We start from the raw sequence: 19,500 nt of genomic DNA, 5'->3' as shown, positions 1-19,500 counted from the left end.
GCAAATGGGACACTGGATCTGATTGCTGTATGGGAAGAGCTCTTTCTCGCCGGCATAGAGTGGCTACATGAGCGATCTTACAGTGGCACAGCTGCATCAGGACAGGGTAGTTCACTAGTGTATTCACTAGCGTAGACAGGGCCTTACTGTATTCCAATTCACTAGAGTAGACAGGGCCTTACTCACACTGAATAGGACCTTACTCAATCATACTGATTTCAGTGCAACTCCTTAAAAAGAGTTAAGAGTGGCAAAATCTGGTACTTACTAGTGTTATCACCTAATTAACATCTTGTTCATATTCCCCAGTTTGATTCAGAGGCTAGCTTGACTGCTAAAGATAGACAATAGAAATTATTGGTTTCTAAGAGCAGAAATAAAATTCCAACCAAAGGGTATAAAAATAGCTAGTGTTCATACTTTTGTGAGGTAGAAGCTAAATTCTACCTCTACTTCAGATGCAGGCTAAGGGAAAAAGCAAGATAGCAATAAGAATTGATCTAGTTTCATTTCAATACTCCCTCCCCGCCCCCCATGTCTGAATTTAACATTTACAAATTTATTTCACTGTACCACTAAAAAAAGGTTAAATATGCACTCCATTTTACCTTCTGTGGTTCCTTCTTCATATGAAAACAAAAGATATCTGAATCCTGTGCTGCTTCTAAGTTCATACACCATTTTTGTTACCACATTCAGGAGGAACTACAATGGTTCAATTAAGTGAAGGGGAGACAAGCATAAATTTCTCTACTTAACTTCCTTGGACATAGCTTCATGAACACAGATGACTGAATACTGTCCAAACCTCTGTAAATACAAGATAAGCTCTAGACCATCTTTGATTTATAAATACTGTTAGTGCTGTATAAAAAATGTTTATGTATGAATACATTAGTAGGCTTGAGTTAAACATATTTTAAAAGAAAATACTTTATTGACATAGGAGAACTAAGTTGCAGGAAAACAACAGTCCCTGAATAGTTGATAAATGCTGCTCCCCCTTTAAGTGGTACTTTTATCTGTTGCAAACAGAAGAAACAGCACCTTGAACTCGGACCTTGGCACACAAAAATCTTTTCAGTTTTTTAAAGTTGTCTTAACCTTTGAAGGGCACTGGATATAGCAGTAGTGTTCCCATATTAAAAGAACATTGGCAATATTTTTACAAGATAGTTGTTTCCTTTTTTGTATAGGCCACAAAGAAACATGAGTCACCAAAAATTTCTCTGTACTTCAGACAGTGCAAGCTATGTTCCACAATATTATTAAAATAATTTGGTAAATAAATAAATAAAGAGTTAATTGTATTTACAATGCCACTGAAAGGACATTTTAGGAATAAAATTCCTTCTCAGACTTATACAGTCTGTAAGGTATGTTATCTGTACGTAAATGACTACTCCAAGAAGATAGCAGGTGGCATATCTTATAATGACCTTTGCTATTATCAGAGGAAATTACTCAGCCAAAAATGAGCTGCTACACCTAAATGGTAGGGCAGATTCTAAATTATCTCATCACTAGTGTGTACTCCCAAACTACTGCGTACTCCCAAACTACTGCAAGGACTGGTGAAGTGCCTAACTTTCAGTCTTGTGCTTAAGTACTAAGAGCGGAAGGATGACCCATTATCTATTTCTCGACCTCACATCCTCTCTCCCACTCCACACCTCTCAAATCCCTAATCCCAGCTCAGAATGATTGATGTTGCAACCTAATCATATGACCCATTTTCTCCCTTGATGTCGACTGTATTGTGGCTTTCTGTTAAATTACCACTAAGAAGGAAGTGTTTCTAAGAAGTAGTTACTAGAAAAGTTCTCGTTTGTATAAAAAAAACCCAACAAAACAAAAACTACTTTATCAAGAGACACTTCCACATCCCAAGGTCTATATTAATAGAGCATAACCATTGTGCCTTCTGAGATTCACTGATGTTTGAAAATATCTGTAGCTCTTCAATAATTCAAATCTCCTTTCCTCTCCACATGTCCAGAAGAGATAATTTGCATATTAAAATAGAATTAAAATCTGAAATGCTCTAACAGTTTCCTTATATTGGAAATATTTCAAAACCATGTTTTATTAGGTCAGTTTAAAACTAAAAAGCTAAGCTAACTTTTAAAGTTTTGAATGCCAAATAATACTCTACAAGTACTCTTTTGAAACTGAAAACAGAAAAAGTCAAAATGAGGAAAGTGGGGGTTTTTTTGTATTACTCTGACATCGGAGTTAGAGTTTCATTTAATTCTATACTGTGTGTGTTACTCAAAATGGCTTTAAGTTATTTTAATAGTGCAAATTACATAAATTAATTCCAGAATATACTTGTTAGGTTTAAGGGATTTTACACTATTGCTGTAAGTGAAATTCTCCAGTAGGGAAATTATAATTTCGATTTACCGTATTTTGAAATAAAAGAAAAGCAATTAAGTGATTTTGTGTTAAAATGGGACTTTTAGTAAGATTCCCTAAAGGCTTCCTGTTTCGTGTAATAATCTTAAGTGCCTCTATTAATTTTTTACAAGGTGAAGCTGTTTTTTATACACAATCCATCATCAGGATGAAGTTAATGCCTTGGTGAAGCACAAACATTTATCCAGTGCAAACAACAGGAAGCCATAAGAGACAGCATGGTTTTAGCATTGAAGTGAATTAATTAGTATTTGTGCAGTGCTTCAAACCATACTGTGCTGTTTTAATTGAAAGGTTAACTTCTAACTTTAAAGAAAAAAAAGCCAACTTACCTCTTATACAGAATGAATGTACATCCACAAAAAACAAAGGAAGCTAATAAGCATATATAAAAATGCCTTCACTAGCGTAGCTGTTTAGCCATATTACTTTTATTTTAATTTCTCTGCCATGCTTTCCATGCAGTATTTTTTCAGGGGGTCAAATAGGGAGGAAAATGTCTTCTTGAGAGATAACCAACTTTCAATCTTCCTCTCGCTAGGTCATATCCTCCACAACAGTGGCCATTTAGTTTCCTCTTTCTGTAGTACCTATTTGAGCCTCCACTCACCGTCTCAATCCATAAAATGTAATAGGATTAAGAGATTGTCTACTTTTCACATGCTATCTTGGTGGCTCCACCTTTGATAGACTGTTACTATGAGTAAGGCTGCAAGTCTGTCATGGAGGTCACAGATTCCGTGACTGTCCCTGACCTCTGCAGCAGCCAGTGCTGGGCTCAGGGCTAGGATGATGCTTACCTCGAGGTGGGGGGCTCCCCAGCTCCCACTGGCATCTCCCTGCAACTCTGAGGCAGAGGGGCCAGGGGGCTCCATGTGCTGTGGTTCCTGGCCAATGGGAGCTGCGTAGCCAGCACTTGCGGTGGGAGTAGCACACAGAGCCCCCGGCACCTCTGCTGCCTAGAAGATGCAGGGACACACAGAGGTGAGTAGGGAGCCTGCCAGCCCTTCCCACCTGCCCACCCCCCAGCACCAGCGCCCCCGAGCACCCATGGCCCCCCCACCTAGAGTTTTAGTTAGGGCTATATAGTAAAAGTCATGGATAGGTCACTAACTTGACAAACAACCCAATTCTACTCCCAGTAATCTTAAAATCACAAAAATACCTGCACAGAAAGTCACTGAAACAGAACCCATCACCTATTCCTTGCCACTACTATGATGACTACAATAGGCTGTGTCCCAGATGTTAACACTTGCTTCCTTGTAATATTCATTTGCAATCCAAGACACACTATATTTTTGGTCACTCTTTCCAGTTGTAATGCCTCAGGCAATCAAGTGCTCACTAGTTAACATGGTGATGAATGCAAAGAAATGCCTGTCAAAGACCAAAACTAAACACAGCAACTTTACCAGACTTTAAGCCTGCCTACTACTTTTTATGTCTTTGGTTCTGACTGAAATTCCAATTAGGGCAGATACTGCACAGTAGATTTAAAAAATGCAAGAAAAAATTCAGTTCTAGTAGAGCAGCATCCAGGACATTAACATGACATGAACCGAAAGTTTACCATAATTGACAGAGTACACCCAGAATATTTCACTGGTTTTTAATGTTGTGCAGTAGATGCAGTAGTTTTTTGTTGTTTTTTTTAAGTCACACACAACCAGCCCGATTAGGCATGAGGCAATTCTCCAAAAAGGGAGATATTTCTGGGGCGTAATGTGCACACCCTAACACACACCCACATCATATCATTTGAGAGTTTATTTTATATACATTTTGATCAGGTTGGATGTGGAGCTGTCAAGTGGTGCTATAAGCCTGTAGGTGAGGTGAAACAATGGTACCCAAAATGAGAAAGTGTCTTTTTTTTTTTGCACAGTTCCAGAAATACTGCAACATGGCTATGATTACAATTCTTACTGTTTAAGTTAATTTCAACACCTTAATGTGTCATTTATTGGTCAAAGCTACCAAAACTACAATGTGTTAAGATTTTTATTGGTTTTGCATGGGCAAGTATTTTTTCCAGAAATGATCAAGGTGGTTATCACATGGCAAAAATGGCAATTTTTGTGATACACTAATATGAAGTGTTTTCACATCACATATTCTTAATTGTCAAAAGTATCTCATAAGACTATAATAATTTTCTATATATTCAGTTGAAATTTGCTGACCAGATTAGTCTCATGCTGAAGGTTGTGCAACAGTAGTAGAACACTGCGTGCCCATAGATTGTTCTGCATAATGGGTAGTTACAAATGTATATGAATTCTTAATGTAATGCTCTTCCATTAATAAGTTGTTGTACATACAAATGTAGCATCTAGTCTGCCCGGTAGAACATTTTAATTTGTAATTGCCTATGTCTGCAGTACTAGTCTTTGAAATATTCTAAAATTAGGTTTTTAATTCAGTGACTCTTATGCACAGGTCAGTATTAGTGTCAAAGATGACACTACACAGCTTCATATTATGAATATTCAAAAGCTATGAAAGAAAGAAATGTCCCAAGAAGTAATGAAGACAAAGTCCACAAACAAGTCCTTGCCTCTGCACAGAAGAGGGATGAAGTGCAGGTTACTGCTCTTACCAACCACAACAACAATATGACAAATTCATCTCACCCTGAGTCACATCCAGAGGTTCTTATCAACGTATTTACTGGACTGCATGTGACATCAGATCTACAAGAGTCTCAACTGAAAATAGCAGATGTTGGTAAAAAACAAAATGGAGAGATTTGAGAGAGGTGCACTTGATTCTGATGGGGGACACAGCTTCCTCAGTCATCAAGAAATCTGGCATCAAAACATCTGCTGACACAGCCAAGACGATTTCACAGAAGACAACCACCAGAAGCTATCAGTCCAGAAATTGCAAGATGCAGAACAGATGCTTCAAAGGCAACTATTCTTAGTTACCCAATAGGGCTTGTGCCTATGTCCCTCTTCCATGCTGATGGATTAATAAGAATAGACAAGGCTGAATTAGGGTATTAACTGGAAGCTCAAGCCAAAATAATCCATGAGCTACCAGTATGCAACAAAGAAACCACAGTGTACATCAGAGATGCCATGGCAGTCATACAAATGATGACTGGAGACTTAATTCCTCACATTTGAGGAGTTGGCTGCTGAGTACTTGAGGCAGGTCCTTAAAGGATTTGACAAAGCTAATTCCATAATCAAAAGTTTTATTGTTGTCATATCTGTCAAACTCTGACAACTGCAAGACAGCGCCAGGCAGCTCTAAGGCTGAATGTAAGATATGCCAAGTGATTGGTGAACACCAGTGCCTGTGTCTCCATAGCAAATGTTGCTAAAGGTAGCATCTAACAAGCACTTACTTGTATAATTCACTTGTTGGAGGCTTTTCTTGTGTCGAAATAGCAAAGTCCATTACCAGTAGAGGTTTTGAAGAAGCTTAAGGCTTGTACAATACTGAGGAGGAAGCAGACGCAAAGAAGCTTCTGCATGCTATCTATGCCAATATGCTTTTGGGCCTCTTGCTATCAAAGAAGCCATAATAGTTAGATCACCTGGTACACGTTTTGGTCCTGGCTGTTCACTACTTTCCAAAAATGGAACACACAGATAACATGTAGATTGAAACAGGCACCATTCCCAGCTTAACTGACAAGTGTCACCTCAGACATGCCACCTGATTTCTGCAAAATGCTTCCAGCTGTATGTGCATTAACAGAATGCAACTGTCATCCCTATCTGGTATTGGGAAAACAATATTTAATGCTGTCAAACAAAGAGAACTTACCATTCAGAAATCTTGCCAAATTGGTAGAAAGTGATGGAAAAGCTGCAATTTCTGCAGCAAAGATCCACTCTTACACAATAAATTTTCATTCTGGTTGCTTTCCCCTGTCCAAGCTGGATAGACCCCTTTTTCCTAGGGCCCACTGCCCAAGCCTTCTGCTCATCAAGCATCCCCAGCTTTGATCAGTTCCCATCAAAAACTTTGTGCTAGTTCCCTCTACTGGGTCTCCTGAAGTTCAGTCTTAGGGAACACCTTTCTTGCTGCTTCCTGTCCGAGTCTCAGGCAGCTCTCTCCTGCACCTCACATACTTGACCCCAACTTTCCAGGTCTCAGACAACTCTGACGTTCTAATCTTCTTCTCTCAAGGCCCAAGTGCCTTCCTTTAAGCCAGGGGTGGGCAATCTATGGCTCAGGGGCCACATCCAGTCCTTCAGACGTTTTAATCTGGCCCTCAAACTCCCACCAGGGAGCGGGGTCCAAGGCTTGCCCCACTCAGCTCCGGAAAGCAGGGGCATGTCCCCGCTCCGGCTCCTAAGCGTAGGGGCAACCAGGGAGCTCTGCATGCTGCCCCAGCCCCAAATGCTGCACCCGCAGTTCCCATTGGCTGGGAACCGCAGCCAACAGGAGCTGCAAGGGCAGCACCTGCAGACGGGGCAGCGCAGAGTTGCCTGGCCATGCCTCCGCATACAAGCTGGAGGGGGGACATGCCTCTGCGTCTGGGAGCTGCTTGAAGTAAGCACCACCCAGAGCCTGCGCCCCTGACCCCCCTCCTGTGCCCCAACCCCCTGCCCTAGCCCTGATCCCCCTCCTGCCCTCCGAGCCCCTCGGTCTCAGCCCAGAGCACCCTTTTGCACCCCTAACCCCTCATCCCCAGCCCCATGCCATAGCCCACATGGAGCCCTCACACACACACACCCCAACCCCCTGCCCCAGTCCGGAGCCCCCTCCCACACTCTGAACTCCTCATTTCTGGCCCCACCCCAGAGCCCTCCCCCCCACATCCCAACCCCCAATTTTGTGAGCATTCATGGCCCGCTATACAATTTCCATACCCAGATGTGGCCCTTGGGCCAAAAAGTTAGCCCACCCCTACTTTAAGCCTAACAAGGGGTCCTCTGACCAGTCACAAGTACACAGGTCTCTTCCCTCTTAAAGAGCTAGTGTCACCTTGTGACAAGGTATCAGCCAGCAGCTAGTTCTAGCTTGATACTAGTGAAACTCCATCAGATGGGGCAGAGCCTCAGCTGGAGTATGTTGTCATAGTTCTACTGACATCAATGAAGCTATGACACTTGATACCAGTTAAAGATTTGCCCTTGTGTGTTTATATTCTGCAATTTTTAATCATATCTTGACTTGTCAACAAAGACATCAAATGGAATAATGTAAGAGAAACCCATAAAGTTGCTTACAGTACCTTTACAAGTACCTACACAATGAAGACTAACTTCCATAAATAAGTCCCATTTAATAAAGTCACCAATAAATTGATCACATTTAATAAAGTCACCATCAAATGGGAAAAATTGATCTTATGCCCTCTCACTTGTTTATTATGTATAAAGAAAGCCTAAAGAGGTGGGGGAGGATGCTCCTCCGCTTACTTTCATTTTTAATAAGAAATTTAAATCTTGTTCAGATTGTAAGGCTATGGTCAACTGGAGCATTAGCCAAATAACGAAATCACAAGAAATTGAAGCACTTGAGAAGCAAGGAATTGTTAATGAGACAGTTAAAAAAATGCTATATGGGGATAGTTTGTCAATGTCTCTTTAGTTCCAATACCTAATACCTGTTGAAAGGAGGTTTGTTTTTGTTTTTTAAATGAATCAGCATTCTATTCCTTCAATTCAGGTGACAGCTCAAAATAAACTTCCATAAGTGCCTTTCGCAGAGGGGCTCTCACTCCAGCAAAACCGGGAAAGACCAGAGATGACAGCCCTAATATTTCTAAAGTAAAACAGGTTTCAGAGTAACAGCTGTGTTAGTCTGTATTCGCAAAAAGAAAAGGAGTACTTGCGGCACCTTAGAGACTAACCAATTTATGCTAGTTCCCTCTACTGGGTCTCCTGAAGTTCAGTCTTAGGGAACACCTTTCTTGCTGCTTCCCGTCAGAGTCTCAGGCAGCTCTCTCCTGCACCTCACATACTTGACCCCAACTTTCCAGGTCTCAGACAACTCTGATGTTCTAATCTTCTTCTCTCAAGACCCAAGTGCCTTCCTTTAAGCCAGGGGTGGGCAATCTATGGCTCAGGGGCCACATCCAGTCCTTCAGACATTTTAATCCGGCCCTCAAACTCCCACCATGGAGCGGGGTCCGATGAAGTGAGCTGTAGCTCACGAAAGCTTGTGCTCAAATAAATTGGTTAGTCTCTAAGGTGCCACAAGTACTCCTTTTCTTCTTAAAGTAAAACAGTCTACACACAAAAGTTGTGCCAATTTCACTAAATCAGTTTAGAAACATCCTTTACAGGCCACCAAGGAAAAGACAGACTCCAATCATCCGTACAAGAGGACACTACGCATGCACACATACTATACAAAAACAAAGTTGTATTCAAAGAAAATCCCATACAAAGATCTTGGAAGACGAAAAAAAAAGCAGGTAAAATACAGAGCTTAAATTTTAATGTCACTGAAGTCCAGACTAATTCATTATACTGATAAACATTTAAGTTAGTTTCCCCACAAACAGCCAGTGCATACCTGTTACCCTTTACTGAAGTCTTAAAAATGGCTTTACACATCTCCACATCCTTGCCTAGGGAAAAAAAGGATGTAAGCTTTAAAAAGAATCTTTCTGATATTCTATAAATTAAGGCAGAAACAGTGGATTATGAGGTTTAAAAAACAGATGACTACCCCATTATTGTCATTTCTACAATGCTGGTCTAGAGTCACCAGTTACATCTTGATTATTTTGGCAGTCCCTGCTTAAAACAGTTCATAGTCTTTTACATATGATTGTACATCACTGAGCATGAGGGAGCCCTGATTTTAATTATGGCCTCTGGACACCTCTATAATACTAATAATAAATAAGTGCAATGGCATTAAGTCAAAACCCACAATTTAGCTGAGCAGTTAGCATATTGTAATCTGATACTATCTCTAAGAAATAATTTTCCAATACACAGCACCAGGAGAATCAAGTCAGATCTGCTTTTCACCCACATCCTCATCATGCATTGGAAACAGTCTTTTATATAATATCACTTACACCATTGTAAATTACTTTATACTCATTGGTTGAGCCAGTTTTCCAAATTTAAGGGGAAAAAACAGAAGAAACTACAATTTGGACCCTGCCTGCTAGATTCCAATAAAATGTTAGAAGCAGCATGTACAGTATAAAGATTAGTATAAAGTATAATTATATGATTATATCATGGTACTTCATATCAATACAGTTTGAGAGTATCTTGTTTAAAGTAGTATAAAGTATAATTGTCTTTATCTTGTTTAAAGTAGTATAATTGTACTTTATAAATAAATCAATTTATAAAATTATAAATAAAGTAGTATAATTGTACTTCATCTTGTTTAAAGTAGTATAAAGTATAATTATATGATTACATCATGGTACTTCATATCGATACAATTTGAGAGTATCTTGTTTAAACTTTATGCATATTACTTCTGGAAGATAGAATGCTTGACAACTAATGCCAATCTTTGAATTATACTCCCTCCAGAGCACAGTGATTCACACATTACCTGCATAAACAACATATTTTGGGCACAATCTTGTGGTCCCGAGATTGACAAAATTCCACATTGACTCCAGTGGGTGTTACCTTCTATAAAGACTTTGGGATCAATCCATTAATGATTGTCAGCTGATCAATTAATTTAAATTGTCCAGAACAAGAGCAGTGTCTTTTCAAGAGCATATTTTTCGAGAGTGTCTAGTGTAATTCTGATAGGTGCCCGAGTTCTAGTGTACTTAATACATCCAGCAATTTTAACATTCAAGTTTCAATTAAAAATGTAGATTTCATTTTAAAAGCTCAAGTATCAAGTGTGCTCCCAATACCTTAACTTTTAAAGAAAAACTCTGCTTTAAAATTGTTTTTCCCTGTTATAATTCATGCGAATTCCTCAAAACTATGCATCTGCTATTATGGGAGGCATAATTAGTAAATATATTCTATACATTTAGGCCTCATCTTAACTAGGAAAAAAGGTGCATTTTTAATGGGTTAACCACCATGTCTACACTACAGCTGCATAGCTACAGTACTCTAATGTAGATGCTTCCTGCAATTTATGGTGTTTTTCCCGTTCACGTAGGTAATCCATCTCTCTGAGAGGCAGTAGCTAGGTTGATGGAAGAATTCACCTAAGTTTTAGGTGTAGATCAGGCCTAGTACAAAAAGTAAAATCTCTGTGCAGACAATGTTGTTGTAGCCATGTCGGTCCCAGGATATTAGAGAGACAACAAGATGGATGAGGTAACATCTTTTATTGGACCAACTTCTGTTGGTGAGAATCATAGGACTTTAAGGCCAGAAGAGACCATCATGATCATCCACTCCGAGCCCCTGCACATTGCAGGCCACAGAATCCCATCCACCCACTCCTGTAATAGACCAATAACTTCTGGCTGAGTTATTCAAATCCTCAAATCATGATTTAAAGACTTCAAGTTACACTAGTTTAAACCTGCAAGTGACCCTGGCTGCAGAGGAAAGTGAAAAACTCCCAGGGTCTCTGCCAAACTATAACAAGACTATAACAGGGTTCCAAAAAGAACTAGATAAATTCATGGAGGATAGGTCCATCAATGGCTATTAGCCAGAATGGGCAGTGATGGTGTCCCTAGCCTCTGTTTGCCAGAAGCTGGGAATGGGCAACAGGGGATGGATCACTTGATGATTACTTGTTCTGTTCATTCCGTCTGGGGCGCCTAGCATTGGCCAGTGTCAGAAGACAGGATACTGGGCTAGATAGACCTTTGGTCTGATCCAGTATGGCCGTTCTTACCTATGTAATCTGACTCAGGGGAAATGCCTTCCCAAGCCCAAATACGGTGATCAGTTACACAGTGAGCTCATGAGCAAGACCCAGCAGCCAGACACCTGGGGAAAACTGTCTGTAGTAACTCAAATCCCTCTCTATTTATTGTTCCATCACTGGCCACTGGAGATATTTGCTACTAGCAGTTGCAGATCAGTTACATGCTATTGTAGGGAGTCTAGTCATACGATCCCCCCCTTAAACTTATCAAGGTCAGTCTTGAAACCAGTTATGTTTTTTGCCCCCATCTCCTCTCTCTAATAATGTGTACAACACAGCTAAAATTTTAACATGTGCTAGCAGATCAAGGGAAACACTAAGCTCTCTCCTAACCCATTAGCCAACATTGTAAAAATGCTTCCCAGGGTACCCATGATTGTGAGGCACCTCACTACCACATAACCTTAGCATGAGGAAGCTTTGTGCCTTCCGTGGGTCATATCCCCAAATCCAATGGCCACAGGCAACACAAGCACTTCTCTCTAGGCCTCACCAGCTCCACTGTTACTCTACAGGTTAGCAATATGCACACTCCAACCCTCAAAGGAGATGCTCGAAGGGCTCAGTGTCCAGCCTCTGTTCCACTGAACATGGGGAAGACCTATGTTATTATACCCACAGCATTAACCAATTCGCTGCTTCTAAAGAAACAGGGCGCCCCATTTTACCAGTTCCACCTCAGATTCTCTCTCCACTTAACACACTGAACTTAGATATATTTATATTGAAATCAAGTATAAGTTTATTTAACAAAGCATAGAGATTCAAGTAATAGCAAGTAGTAGCATTGAAAACAAATGTTTACATATAAAACAAAGTCCTAACACACATTCTAGGACCTAGACTTAATTAACTAGATACTTTGGTGTCTTGTAGAGTAGAGTAATGCTCACCCAAAGGTCCTGCAGCATTTTACAGACATGCTAGGCTGTGATTCTCCTTTCACAAGGCAGGCATGCTGTTAGCTTATCTCCCAATATATACAAATCCCATCCTTTGACTTCATTCATAAGCAGGCTGTCACTCCCCACCTCTCTATTGTTTTGTTTCTTCCTGTAGATTCTCTTGCAGATTTTGCAACCTTTTGACTGGCACCTGGCTCAGTATCCAAATAACCTTTCGTTGTGAGGCAGACAACACAAAAATGACCAGACAGAGACATAAGCATCTGTTACCACCTGCCTGAAAGGAACATGTCCAAGGCATGCACATATCACAACAATACCGTTCAATTTTGTACACAAAGAAAACAGTTCTATTATTAATAATTTGTATTGCAGTACCATGGGGGGCCACCCCAGTCATGGGTTCTGGCCAGTCCCATTGTGCTAAGCACAGTTCAAACAAGACGTTGGCATAAGTCCCTGATCTTACAACAACTTAAGCACATGCGCTGCTTAACTTTATACACTGTTAGTAAAGTTAAGCATTTGTTTAAAAGTCTTTACAAGATTGGGGCTTAAGGAAGTAAGTATCCAGCTGTTCCTGCTTATTTGTCAATCTTCCTGTGGCACAATCTCTTGATAGAAACAAAATGAAATGGGGGAGGGGAGCCAACAGGCAGACCAAAAATATATCACTACCACCAGTGAAAGCGTAATACAGGAAAAAAAGATATTCCTTTAACAGTTTTATCTATTAAAATGCACCTCAATACTGAAATCAAAAGAACTACTACACTTAGAAATACAGCCAACAAAACACTATAGTTCAAGATTGCCATAAGCTTTGTTAAAAACTTGTTATCTTGTGACTTGTATTTTTGGTATCACACACAAAATAAAATCTTAGTTTGGTACAACACAAAAATAAAATCTTCATTTTGGAAGAAAGATTTATGCTGTGTTTTCTTACAATGAAGGAAAGTATGCCAAAGAAATTAAGACAAAGAAATTGTGTCCCTCAAATTACACTTAAAGTATTTTACTCTTAATAAAATTTCATCTTAGGAATTAAAACACTCTGGAAATTAAACCAAAGCATTATAGTGGTATTCCCTATTGCCAAAGCAACAAAATTGAAGAAAGATTTCACTTGCAAAACAACAGAGAACTAAACCTGATATGTTAGAGGAAAGATATTCTATGAAGAGCAGACTAAAGCACTGCTTCTCAACCCACAGCCCACTGGCAGCCCAGTCGGCACACAGCTCTGGCCCATGTGACACCCTCAACTCCACACAGGTAGTATATACATTGTATGGATGTGACGCACATAACACAAAGAGCTGCATATGCAGCCCACAATGGTAAATAGATTGAGAACCACTGGACTAAAGCATATTCCAAATGTATGTATTCATTTGTTAAAATCAGCTTGTACCCCAAAAATAGACCACTAATCTGTAAAAAGAAAAACCTTCAAAAGGGGTCAGTTTCCACCATCCTATTTTATAATAGCAATGTTTGTAAAATCTCACTAAAATAACTACCAATATTACATCACAGTCTGCTTCACAAATATTCTTTAATAAATCATTTATTTGTTCCTATTTTGAAGTCTGAACTTGCAGTCATCAAGACTACTCAGAAGTAGCCATTACAGACACCTGCATCTTTTACTCATCCATTTCCTTCTTCTCAAAGAACTAACTTCCAAAACATTTCACTGTGAACAATCTAAATTGCCAAAGTTAGTATCAAATCAGAGAAGTCACACAAACCCTCCAAATATGTAAAAATATAGCAATCAGCCATCTGACACTTCTGAATGGAAAATCCTTCCAAAGGCTTTTCAAGGCAGAGATACAATTAGATGAGAAGAGGGATAAGTTCAGTGGTTTCCAGGGTTAGAGACTTTTTTTAAAAGTCTCTAGACATTGATCTCTGCCTTTCAAAAAATGTTAAGTACACAGCACAAAATTTAAGTTACCTGAATTTAATATGCAAGAACTGGATAAGGAAATCTGCATAGCGGCAAACCCAGCCACCTACTACCTAACAACTACAGCTCTTTCTGCTACCTTCACATCCCGTGCCTGAGTGGATTGAAATCAATGCAGAAAAGGAAAAGCAGTGGAGAGATTAATGAAAGCAGATTAATTTTCACTAATGTAACCAGCACAGCACTAAATTCGCTTTTAAATCTTTCCATAAAAAGTTATAATTACAGATGCTTAAACAAAAACACAAACAGAAGTGACAGAGGAAGTAGAGACTAATAACTGAGCATAAGAAGCAGAAATTCTACAAGTAACAGCACATCACAAGTGACATCTGAAACACTCATCCTAGTGTAACAGAAGAGATAAATAGCAGCAGCCGTCTTTGTCTTGTCTGTAGCAGACTGCAAGCACTCCAAGGCACAAGCTGTCTTTTCTACGTTTTGTGAAGCAAGATGGATATGTACAGCTATTTATGAATAAGCAGTCTCAGCAAGACCATCCCCTTATCTCTCCAGCTCTTCCCCATGACCCCATCTCTGTGTGAAAGGAGACCAAGAGACTCGGGGACTCTCAACCTGTGAAGATGTGAACAAGAGATCAGAGAGTCACCAGTGCTGATAATCAAAGTGCCACAAGGCAACATACACACACACACACACACACACACTCCACAAGCCCTCTCCTAAAGCGAAACACGCGCAGGCCGCTGCGCCAGACTCCTCGGTTGTGAGACGATGGGCAAGTGGCTTAGGCTGCCTGTGCCTCCGCTTTCCCATCTGTCCGGGAGGGGTCCCTAGCTGCCTGTCGGGGCGCTGTGCGGGCACATAGCGGGGGCAGCGCTCCCAGCCCCGCCAGCCCCAGGCGCTGCCCGGGCGCGCCCCAGCAAACGCCTTGGGGCAGAGACCCTCTCGCTTCCCGCTGCCAGGGCGCCGGGAACACGCGGCCCCAAGCCCGGCACGAGCGATCAGGTCAGTCCTCGCCGCTGTGATGACCCAGGCCAGGCGGGGTCGGCAGGCTCCGCAAACCGGCTTCGAGCCGGGGGGACCGTCCCCGCCGCCTCGGGTCAGGGCGCCCCAGCACGGCCAGCCCAGGGCGCCAGGCCGGGGCAGCGGCAGCACCAGGCATCCGCACCCTGAAGCCCGTCGGGCAGTGGCAGCTCAGCCCCAGGCGCGGCGGCGGGGAAGAGAGGGGAACTCCGCTGCAGGGAGCGCCTGACAGCTCTCGGACGCGGGACTGGAGGGAGCCGGGAGGCCGCCGGTAGCTCCCCACGCTGCCGTTACCCGGCGGTTCCGACAGTCCCAACGGCCAAAGTCTCCCAGCCCCGCCAAGAAAAGTTCCCTCAGCCCGAACGCCCGTTAGTCAGACTCACCCCTCCCGCCCGCCCAGCGGCTCCGGGGTCCGCCGCTCCCTCGTCCCGAGACGCCACCGCTCCTCCGCTCACTGACTTACTAGCCTCGGGGGCTGCCTGGCGCCGACGGGGGAAAGTAAGGGGCCAACCCCGCCTAGCCTGTCCCTGCCTGGCTGCGGCGTCAGCCAATCCTGAGGCGGCGAGCAGTCACGCTAGCCTATGGGATGGCTCAGAGGGTGGGATTTAGAACGGGCTCCTCCCTCCTTTTTCCACTGGTTGGAGCTGTCCTGTTCGAGCGGGTGGGGGGAGAAGAGGGAGGAGGCGGAGTGTGTGGGCGGGACAGGCTGTGGGCGTGGTTTCCAGACTTCTTTCGACATCTGATTGATAGCAGAGGGTCCATTCAGCCCCCAGGGTTCTGGGGTCAGGGGCGGTGAGAGTGTCCTTGCCGTCCCCCTGCGGGTGCAGCTGCTCTGTTCTCTCAGGACACGGGGCCCGGGTGCCTTGATAGTGACACGGGAACGTGATCCTGTGAGATGCTGAGCCTGGATGGCTGTTACAGAGGAGGGAGTGGAGGGGCTCAGCATCTTGCAGCAGTGGTTCAGCACTTCACACGATGGAGCCCATAAACATTAGAGGCCGTGACAACATTATGGGGTGGATTACAGAGAAACTAATGGAAGCAAATCCATTACCTTAGCCTCACTCTTAAACAGAGATAGGCCCAAACCACTGGGGATCCTGCCCTGAACTACAAGGCTCTATCTGTATAATACATACCAGCTCCTCCTTTAATAACCCTTCTTAAAGCTAGCTAGTCTATGTAGTATGAAGGAGGACTTGCTACAGCTCACTTCTCACGAAAGCTTATGCTCAAATAAACTGGTTAGTCTCTAAGGTGCCACAAGTACTCCTTTTCTTTTTGCAAATACAGACTAACACGGCTGCTACTCTGAAATCTATGTAGTATAGCAACTGTAGTGGTCACACACCCATTCCTATATGTTCTGTTTTGCCTAGTTCTCTTACTTTTCGTTGTGCATTTAAATCAGGGCAAGTACACTAGCTACCAAATAATGTGAACCATGTACATTTAAATTGTAACATAAATTATTAATAATAACCAATTAGCTCTACGCTCCCTGATTTCATTCACCACAGGTTCAGGAAACATTTCTTACTCAGACAAAATATTATCGTAATGAAATTTTAGGAAGAAATTAGTACACTGAAAGAGCTTGATCCACTTTAAGGACTGATGCTTTCATTTTAGGATACAACTTGGCAAAAATGAAATCTTAACTCAAGATTAAAAAAAATTGTCTCAGATTTGGAGCTCAAAAAGGATGGAAAATTTTCATGAATTAAAAACCCCACTAAGGACCAATAGGCCTGAAATGTGTCAATTTAAACTTTAAGTCAGTGTTCAGGCACATTGGTGGGGTAGCATGAACAGCCACATATACTTGTTTTACTGTTCTCTATATCTCAACCAATTTTGATAATTGTTCAGAAATAATAATAGGGTTGACAATGTAAGCAAATTATTACCTAAAGTGATCTGAAGTATGAGTTATACAGCCCTGACAAATAGATGCTTATAATGGAAATGCTGACAGACCCTTATGTGGTGCATTCAGAAGCCTTAATGAGAACATCTCGCCTTTAATCTCTTCCATTTATAAAGAATAAATGTTAAATGTTGATCAGCGCTGTCAACTTTTTTATATGCATATGTAGTGTCTTCTTACCAACCCCCTGGAAATGAAACAACTGTGATGGATGATTTCAACTTTGCATCAATCATAAATAAGTCTTTCTTCTATCACAGACACTCTGTAATTCCAAAACCTACACTGTAAAAAGAAAAGATACTTCACTTTTAAAAAGGAAAAATTAAGTGCTGTTACGGTGGTGAGGAACAAGACAAAATTAATTTTTTTCTCAGTCATTTATTTTTATGAGTAACCATTTGGATGATCATGAAGAATTAATTTAAAATAAAATTGAAGGCACTTTATCATTTGTAAAAGTGCTATAAAGATTATGTATTAATCATGAAAATATATCTACACAGTAATTTCAAGGATTTATAAGGATTAAATGAGTCACTGTTGTTAGTGCAATTTTACACATGGTAAAACTAAGGCATAGAGATTTTTGACTTGCCAAAAGTTAAATGATAATCAGTGTCAGACCCAGCACTGGAATTCAGGATTGGGCCCTTTGACACTTACTCTATAATACTGTTTTCTCAAACAATTATTCATTTCAAAGCCCTGCCCTTATATATCATATGGACAATATTAAGAGGTGAAGTACACCCTATGGTCCTGCACTAGTAGATACCTATGCTCACACAAAACTCTGTTGACTTCAACTAGGGTGACCAGACAGCGAGTGTGAAAAATCAGGACAGGGGGTAGGGAGTAATAGGAGCCTATATAAGAAAAAGACCCAAAAATCGGGACATCTGGTCACCCTAACTTCAACATATGTCTGTGTGATGTGTGGATCTTGTTGCAGAATTGGGGCCTTAGCCAGGTCTCTGTATTTACCTATTCATATCTTACTTGCTGAACTGGATGTATACTTGGATGTTTTGACATAGATACATGTAGAAGCATATAATCCAATGTGTATATCAGATTATTTTGTTTCCAATCAAATCTATGATTACTTTTAAAGACCTGTTCATTTATAATTACGTATGCCTCCATTGCTCAGTTATTCATCTCTGCCACACTCCTAGTGTGTTACCGCTGAAAAGTCTTAATTTAATAGGGTGGTAGTTTTTGTGACATGGGATAAAAATACAGTGATTTTCCTTACTCAGGCTGGCCGGAAGAGGTGGGTCTTATCAACCCCAACAGTCCATGGTAAAGAGGAATGGGGACTGTTAGAGAGAATCGTTTTTGGAACAACCAAGTGGTTGTTTATGTTCAGTAAAGCTAAAAATAAAGACTAATCTTAGGAAGAGGATAAATTTGAATAACTCCAACAGGGCTTGAGTCTTCTAATTTAGACATATGTAAGTGAGAGGAGATTCAGCTGCAGTATGTGTACTGGGCTAGGAGCATGGTGGGTACTTCACCTGCATACAGTGAGGTAAGAGAGAGAATTTTGATTTATTTTTAATTCTATAGCTTGAAAGTGACTTAGAAGCAGCAACCATCCTGATTGCACCTATTAATTGCAAAACTGGTATAGCATGATCATAATCCTAAATGCAGCTAATCAATTATGAGTTTTATTGTCACTGAAGAGTTATGATTGTAATAGTTAACACAAGTAATGGTGTTATGAATCCCATAAAGTGATAGGATATTCTCACACTGACAATACTGAGATTTTAGGTCATGTTATCAAAATAAATTAGTTTTCCTTGTATTATCTCAACAGGTTTTAATACTGTTTAAACTATTTTGGTGCTTCAAGCATTTTAAATGGCTTTTCTAGCTATAGTGGCTTTGTACTGTTATTAATGGTCCACATACTTTCCCAGGAGTATGTGGATTCTTATTTCAGTAATCATATTTTTATTGTTGTGTGCACATGACCCAAATTTATGACCTTTTTTTCTTTTATTCATTGCAGCTCTCTTATCGCTAGCAAAGGGCTATTTCAAATTACCCATCAAGTGTTCCTTTCAGGCTGATAAGGACTACAAAGAATAAAAACTTCAGTTGCACTTCAGGTAACCAGATACAAGTGTGAAAAATCAGGATAGAGGATGGGGGGTTATAGGAGCCTATATAAGAAAAAGGCCCAAATATCAGGACTGTCCCTATAAAATCGGGACATCTGGTCACCCTAGTTGCGCTTCCACTGACAATTGGTGATACTCAGTGCTGCCTTTAAAATAAGCGTTCCAGAAAGTTGTTTCATTGTAGGTTTCAGAAAATATTTTTGTTCCCCAGGAAAATAATTTCTAACCCTCAACTTCACTTGTTTTCTTAGCAGTTCATTCTGCACTAAAGTTTTAATTTTAATTTCATATATTTAGATTGCAAACTACTATGCATTTGTAAGCTTCTTTAAAAAGCAGAAA

At 41.0% G+C, this 19,500-nt stretch overlaps 1 protein-coding gene across 9 annotated transcripts in view; it reads right to left on the bottom strand.

The window, feature by feature from the left end:
• HYCC1 (hyccin PI4KA lipid kinase complex subunit 1) overlaps nucleotides 1-15,506 on the bottom strand; it is an 84,550-nt gene extending 69,044 nt beyond the window's left edge. For 2 of the 9 annotated variants that reach the window (XM_073333732.1, XM_073333731.1), the window contains exon 1: nucleotides 8,908-9,493. The gene's annotated coding sequence lies outside the window, so the exon portion shown is untranslated. Of the gene's footprint in view, nucleotides 1-268; nucleotides 3,212-8,907; nucleotides 9,494-15,473 lie in introns of those variants that run through there. The other 7 variants (XM_073333728.1, XM_073333737.1, XM_073333730.1 and 4 more) reach the window with 6 other exon arrangements.
• Nucleotides 15,507-19,500: the final 3,994 nt, after the last annotated feature.

The sequence above is a fragment of the Lepidochelys kempii genome, chromosome 2, assembly GCF_965140265.1.
Source record: "Lepidochelys kempii isolate rLepKem1 chromosome 2, rLepKem1.hap2, whole genome shotgun sequence".
In the NCBI taxonomy this organism is placed as follows: Eukaryota; Metazoa; Chordata; order Testudines; family Cheloniidae; genus Lepidochelys; species Lepidochelys kempii.
The sequence above is the reverse complement of the archived record's forward strand: the minus strand, read 5'-3'. Positions and strand labels throughout refer to the sequence as shown.